Below are 7,211 nucleotides of genomic sequence, written 5' to 3' on the forward strand. Positions count from 1 at the left end.
ATGTGCACTGTATCCTGTGCCCTGTAGCATGTGTACTGTTGCATGTATCATGTGTACAGTTGCATGTATCCTGTGCCCTGTATCCCGTACCATGTATCCTGTGCACTGTATCCTGTGCCCTGTATCCCGTACCATGTATCCTGTGCCCTGTATCCCGTACCATGTATCCTGTGCCCTGTATCCCGTGCCATGTATCCTGTGCACTGTATTCTGTGCCATGTATCCTGTGCACTGTATCTTAGCTGTGCCATGCATCCTGTACACTATGCCATGTATCCCGTGCCATGTATCCTAGCTGCGCCCTGTATCCCGTGCCATGTATCCTGTGCACTGTGTCATGCATCCTGTGCACTGTGCCATGTATCCTAGCTGTGCCCTGTATCCCGTGCCATGTATCCTAGCTGTGCCCTGTGTTCTGTGCCATGTATCCCGTGCCATGTATCCTAGCTGTGCCCTGTATCCCGTGCCATGTATCCTAGCTGTGCCCTGTGTTATGTGCCATGTATCCCGTGCCATGTATCCTAGATGTGCCCTGTATCCCGTGCCACATATCCTAGCTGCGCCCTGTATCCTGTGCCCTGTATCCCGTGCTATGTATCCTAGCTGTGCCCTGTATCCTGTGCCCTGTATCCCGTGCTATGTATCCTAGCTGTGCCCTGTATCCCGTGCCATGTATCCTAGCTGCGCCCTGTATCCTGTGCCCTGTATCCCGTGCTGTGTATCCTAGCTGCGCCCTGTATCCTGTGCCATGTATCCTGTGCACTATGCCTTGTATCCTGTGCCATGTATCCTGTGCACTGTATCCCGTGCTGTGTATCCTAGCTGCGCCCTGTATCCTGTGCCATGTATCCTGTGCACTATGCCTTGTATCCTGTGCCATGTATCCTGTGCCCTGTATCCCGTGCTGTGTATCCTAGCTGCGCCCTGTATCCTGTGCCATGTATCCTGTGCACTATGCCTTGTATCCTGCGCCATGTATCCTGTGCACTATGCCTTGTATCCTGTGCCACGTATCCTGTGCCCTGTATCCCGTGCTGTGTATCCTAGCTGCGCCCTGTATCCTGTGCCATGTATCCTGTGCACTATGCCTTGTATCCTGTGCCATGTATCCTGTGCACTGTATCCTGCATCCTTCACCCCTGTATCCTGTATCCAAGTCGTGTAAGCCCAGAGTCCTCGTCTTTCTCCGTTGCGTGCTTCAAGTCCTGTGTGCCCTGGTCACAGTTCTGTGTTCTGGGGTATTTCTTTTGTGGTTTTCTTTCTTTGGGGGAAACTCCCCGAACTAGGTAACTTAAAGACTCACTTGAACAACTGTGTGGACACGTTTCCTTTTGTTGCTCTTGTTTTTCAGGCTGGACTTGGTTATTTTTGACAGGAGGTGTGGTTTGTTTGTTTTTTAGGAGTAGGAAATCAGAGGTATACATGCATTTCCTTACTAGTCTGTGCGCGGGTGTTTTATGCGCGGGTGTGTGTGTGTGTGTATATGCGTGTGTGTGTGTGTGTGTGTGTGTGTGTGTGTGTGCGTGCGTGCGTTAAGCTGGAGTGTGGAGTGAATCCCATCTAAAGTACTGTTAATTTGTTTATCATTTTGTCTAGTCGAGTGTTTGAATAAAGAGTGAAGGAGAAATAAAACTTGTGTGAAAGGAATATCTGCATAATGTGATTGTGTTGTCGGCTGTTAGAAGTGGGTCGAATGGTGGGTTCTGGTCTGCCTTGGTTACAGAGTTCGTGACATTATGATTATTGTCATGATTAGTATTATTATTGTTGTTGTTGTTGTTATGGGATCTAATTTAGAAAAGCTCGCAAAATGACCAACCAATCAATGAAATATAAATGCATGAATAAATAGGTATATATGCCATTGTATCTTACGTTCTGTCCGATAGGGAAAACAAAAACAAAACAAAAAACAGAGAGTGGTCATGTTATTTGACCAGTTTATTTTATTTTCAGACCTTCGGATCATCTGTCAGAAGATGTGGAAGAAGGAGAAAACTCGGATGCTGTGGAAAGCAATGTGGAAGAGGGAGAAAACTCGGATGCTGTGGAAAGCAAGGTGGAAGAGGGAGAAAACTCGGATGCTGTGGAAAGCAAGGTGGAAGAAGGGGAAAACTGATGCTGTGGAAAGCAATGTGGAAGAGGGAGAAAACTGATGCTGTGTAAAGCAAGTGGAAGAAGGGGAAACTGATGCTGTGGAAAGCAATGTGGAAGAGGGAGAAAACTCGGATGCTGTGGAAAGCAAGTGGAAGAAGGGGAAAACTGATGCTGTGGAAAGCAAGTGGAAGAAGGGGAAAACTGATGCTGTGGAAAGCAAGGTGGAAGAGGGAGAAAACTGATGCTGTGGAAAGCAAGTGGAAGAAGGGGAAAACTGATGCTGTGGAAAGCAAGTGGAAGAAGGAGAAAACTGATGCTGTGGAAAGCAAGGTGGAAGAAGGGGAAACTGATGCTGTGGAAAGCAAGGTGGAAAAGGGGGAAAACTGATGCTGTGGAAAGCAAGTGGAAGAAGGGAAAACTGATGCTGTGGAAAGCAAGTGGAAGAAGGGAAAACTGATGCTGTGGAAAGCAAGTGGAAGAAGGGAAAACTGATGCTGTGGAAAGCAAGTGGAAGAAGGGGAAAACTGATGCTGTGGAAAGCAAGTGGAAGAAGGGGAAAACTGATGCTGTGGAAAGCAAGTGGAAGAAGGGAAAACTGATGCTGTGGAAAGCAAGTGGAAGAAGGGAAAACTGATGCTGTGGAAAGCAAGGTGGAAGAGGGGGAAAACTGATGCTGTGGAAAGCAAGTGGAAGAAGGGGAAAACTGATGCTGTGGAAAGCAAGTGGAAGAAGGGGAAAACTGATGCTGTGGAAAGCAAGTGGAAGAAAGCAAGTGGAAGAAGGGGAAACTGATGCTGTGGAAAGCAAGTGGAAGAGGGGGAAAACTGATGCTGTGGAAAGCAAGGTGGAAAAAGGAGGAAACTCAGATTCTGTGGAAAGCAAGGTGGAAAAAAGAGGAAACTCGAATGCTGTGAAACGCAGGGTGGAAGACTGAGATTGAGGGGGAAACTCTGAGTCTCGGATGCTGTGAAAATCACGGTGGAAGAGGGGGAAAACTCGGATGCTGTGAAAATCAAGGTGGAAGAGGGGGGAAACTCGGATGCTGTGAAAATCAAGGTGGAAGAGGGGGGAAACTCGGATGCTGTGAAAATCAAGGTGGAAGAGGGGGAAAACTCGGATGCTGTGAAAAGCAAGGTGAACTCAGAACTCAGAACTATTTTACTGCAAGGCCACCGACCTGTTTGCAAAGGAGGTACATACATACAATTGCGACACACAAAATACCGAAAATGTCATGGACACAACATTTCATAACTGAAAAGGTAGACAAAGATTTTTGGCTCTTGACATTTCCTGGAGTAACTTTTAAGGTTTTTGAAAAGTTATATAATCATGTCATTTCTTCTTCTCTCTTTTTTAAGGCGTAATAAATAAACATTGCCACAGAGCGAGTCTGGTTTCATTTTGTAAAAGTAACGCTAAGTCTGTGTATTCATTTATGTTTCTGAAAATTTTCACGAGGTATTTTTCCCTGATTAACTGATACATTGGACATACTAACAGAAAATGGCGTTCTTCTTCTTCTTCAGCGTTGCAGAAAGGGCAGGAGTTTGATCTTACTGTGTATCTTTTGTGCAAATTTATATCACTTATGCCTTGCCTAAATCTAGCAAAGACAGTACGAAATTTAACGATAGTTACGTCTGAAATGTACTTTTCTGGTTGCAACAATGACTTCTATCACTTTCTAATAGTTTACTTGACCAGCCTTGTATGTGACAGTCTGTTATGCGTTGTTTAAAAACTTGAATGAATGCGTTTTCGTTTCCAACTCCTCTATTCAACCAAATATCTGAAAATCCATATATATCTAGGCAATGCTTAACCGTGTTGGTCCATTTGCGTTTGTCAAGCTGGCTTTCTGCGTTTCTGATAGTTATGTTTTTGTTCATTTCTTAAGCTTGTTTTGGCAGTCTGGTAAGATCTAATCTTTGTAGTTTGAACCAGTACCAGTTTTACCTTAATCATACTATGAACATGTAGGGGGTACCTACCTAGTTCACCATCAGGTTTGGAGTTTTGGGACCTATTCGAAGAAAACGCTTACAAGCAAATATATGAGGGGTTTCTACAGACTGAAAACGAGTCAACCCCCAAATTTCAGCTGTATACAACAACATAGGCTTTACCTGTGCATCAAATTATCTAAAGAAAACTGAGTATTCCATATTTCCAACGCTCCACATTGTTTTAATGATTTCTACCATTTTGCCTTTCGCTCTGCCTGTAATTTCTTCCAATGCAATATCAAACTACAAATTTTTGTAGTTAGATTAAAGCCCAAATACTTATAACTATTGACAATTTATCTCTTTGCCATCCTAACACTTTTTTTTTCTTTTTTTTCCTTTTTTTGTTTCTTTGGTTTGTGCTTTTTTTTCGCTTTTGTTTAATGCCCTCCTCTTCTAGACACCGTATGTTTTCCTTTGTTCAAGTTTACATTCAAACTAAGAGACTTCGAAGTTTCTGCAAGATTGTTTATCTGATTGTGCAAACCCACGGGTGTGGATGAGATCAAACAAATGTCATCTGCAAATAAAAGCAAAGATATTTCTTGTAGACCAGGTAAAAACTGAAAACCATGCTTTCCTTTTTTTGTTCCTTTTTTGTTTTCTTCAGCAACTTCTGTAATTAATAAAGAAAAAATCAGGGGAGACAACAAACAACCTTGCTTCACTCCGACAGGACAGGCAGTTTCAGTTTCAGTAGCTCAAGGAGCCGTCACTGCGTTCGGACAAATCCATATATGCTACACCACATCTGCCAAGCAGATGCCTGACCAGCAGCGTAACCCAACGCGCTTAGTCAGGCCTTGAGAGGACAGCAAAGAAGTCCGACATTTCAGATCCCCAGCGAACACAACACTGAACTGATTTATACATCCCCTGGAGCATTCGAAGCATTTACGTAGACGTTTTTACTTTCTGTAAGACTAACCAAAGACTACTTCTGTCTATTGAATCGAAAGCCTTCATGTAGTCAATAAATGCAACATAGAATTTACTTTTCTTATCCCCATACAAACATTTTTTAATCATAGACACAAGTGTAAAAAAATGATCAGAAGTGACATAATTTTTACGAAAGCCAGCTTGCTCCTCACTTATTTTATGTTCATTCTCTGCCCAGTTGTACAGTCGTTTATTCAGAATATATGTAAATATTTTACTTATGGTACTTAAAAGAGAAATGCCACGATAGTTTTCTGGATTATTTTTATCTCCCTTTTCAAACAGAGGAACAATAACTGACCGGGTCCACTCTTCCGGGAAAATACTCTATAACAATTTAAAGAATTACTAAGTTGACATTTTAAGATCCTACACTCGTCATCAAACCATTTATTTGTGTGCCACGTGCGACCGCCGTGAAAAACAGTGCGCCGCATGCACTGACTGGCCTTGAGCAACACAGAAACGAGTTTATCAAGTGCACTGTCAATGTTCTCTTCAATGCTGTCTGCTCCTTCGTCCATTGCTGACTGACCTTGTTCTGACGTCAGAAAGTCTAAAAATAAGTGGGCTTTCTGTGGATTCCATTTCAATATCTGTGTGCTACCCGTTTTTCTCGTGTTGACATTATTTTAAATGGCAGCACGCACGGTGACTTCCACAGGCATATGCTGTGTGATTCAACACGGCTGACAACTGATAGACGTTTAATGTGTGTTACAAAATTTATAGAGGTCAAAAAGTAATCAATTAAACTGTTTCCTCTCTCTGAGAAAAAGGTAAATTTGCCATCAACATCTCCATCAATAAAACCACTCAGTGGTGTTAAATGAAGTATAGAACATAACTGAATCAACATTTTGCCAAAATTATTCACAATCGCACCCTGACATTTTCTATCAAACACAGCATCTGGACTGTTTGTAGAGTCATCATCATCATCGACTGTTCAGTCTGCGTCATTAAGAACTGATGACTCGAAAGCAGCTGGATCTTCTAGACTGATGGAGGCTGCTGGGTCGTCAGCACCGGCCGCTACTGTAAGAGGTACTGGTGCTGTTGCTGCTAGTGCTGCTGCTACTTCTGATGGTGATGACGCCGGACGGTTTTCTTAGTTGGCCAAGTCGTCGGCAGCTTTCAGTCCGTGGGCGGTTATGAAGGCCAGTAGAACTTGGGAAGACGGCCGGGGTGGTTGTAGGGGTGATGGTGGACGTGGTAGTGGTGTTGCCGTGGTGCTTAGATGGTAGTGGGGAGGGAGATGTGGAAGGTTCAGGGCCCGTCAGTGCGTGGCACGATTGTGGAGTGCCGTCTACCAGTCAGGGGAGCATATTATACGGCGTATGGTGACTCCACCTGTAGCGGATGTTCGCCAGGCTGTGTTTTTTGTCAAGTTGCTTTGTTTGTTTAGGGTTTTTTAAATCATTATTACTGACAAATCAGCATTCTTACTGAAACGCCGGTGGGAGCATCATGTCCGTCATGATGATCAAACATTGTGTTGTTCTGCAGTTGGCATAATGCATATATATGTCAAATTGTGACTTGGGTTTTGTTGTTGTTGTTGTTGTTTAAGGCTGTTGATGTCCGGTCTTTTTATCAGCGAACTTCGCATCACTCATATTTGTATTTGTATTTCTTTTTATCACAACAGATTTCTCTGGTGTGAAATTCGGGCTGCTCTCCCCAGGGAGAGCGCGTCGCTACACTACAGTGCCACCCATTTTTTTGTATTTTTTTCCTGCGTGCAGTTTTATTTGTTTTTCCTATCGCAGTGGAGTTTGTTTTTTTTACGGAATTTTGCCAGGAACAACCCTCTTGTTGCCGTGGGTTCTTTTACGTGCGCTAAGTGCATGCCGCTGCACATGGGACCTCGGTTTATCGTCAAAGACATAATGTACAAATGCGACAACATAATGCAGTCTGAGCACTCTTGAACTGTGGTCAACCTTGGTCAGCTGTGGGGGAACATAGCCCTGGGGGAACTTAGACCCCGGGTAAGAAGTAGGCCATTTCTTATGTCCCCCCTGGCTGGAATATACCCCCTGTGTTCCCGAGTCACCGGCTTCACTCACCCAACCAGTCTGTCACAGGGGGTATATTCCAGCCAGGGGGGAACATAAGAAATGGTCTACTTCTTAGACCTAGGGGAATATAGACCTGGGA

This window comes from Babylonia areolata, chromosome 4 (assembly GCF_041734735.1).
Source record: "Babylonia areolata isolate BAREFJ2019XMU chromosome 4, ASM4173473v1, whole genome shotgun sequence".
Lineage (NCBI taxonomy): Eukaryota > Metazoa > Mollusca > Gastropoda > Neogastropoda > Buccinidae > Babylonia > Babylonia areolata.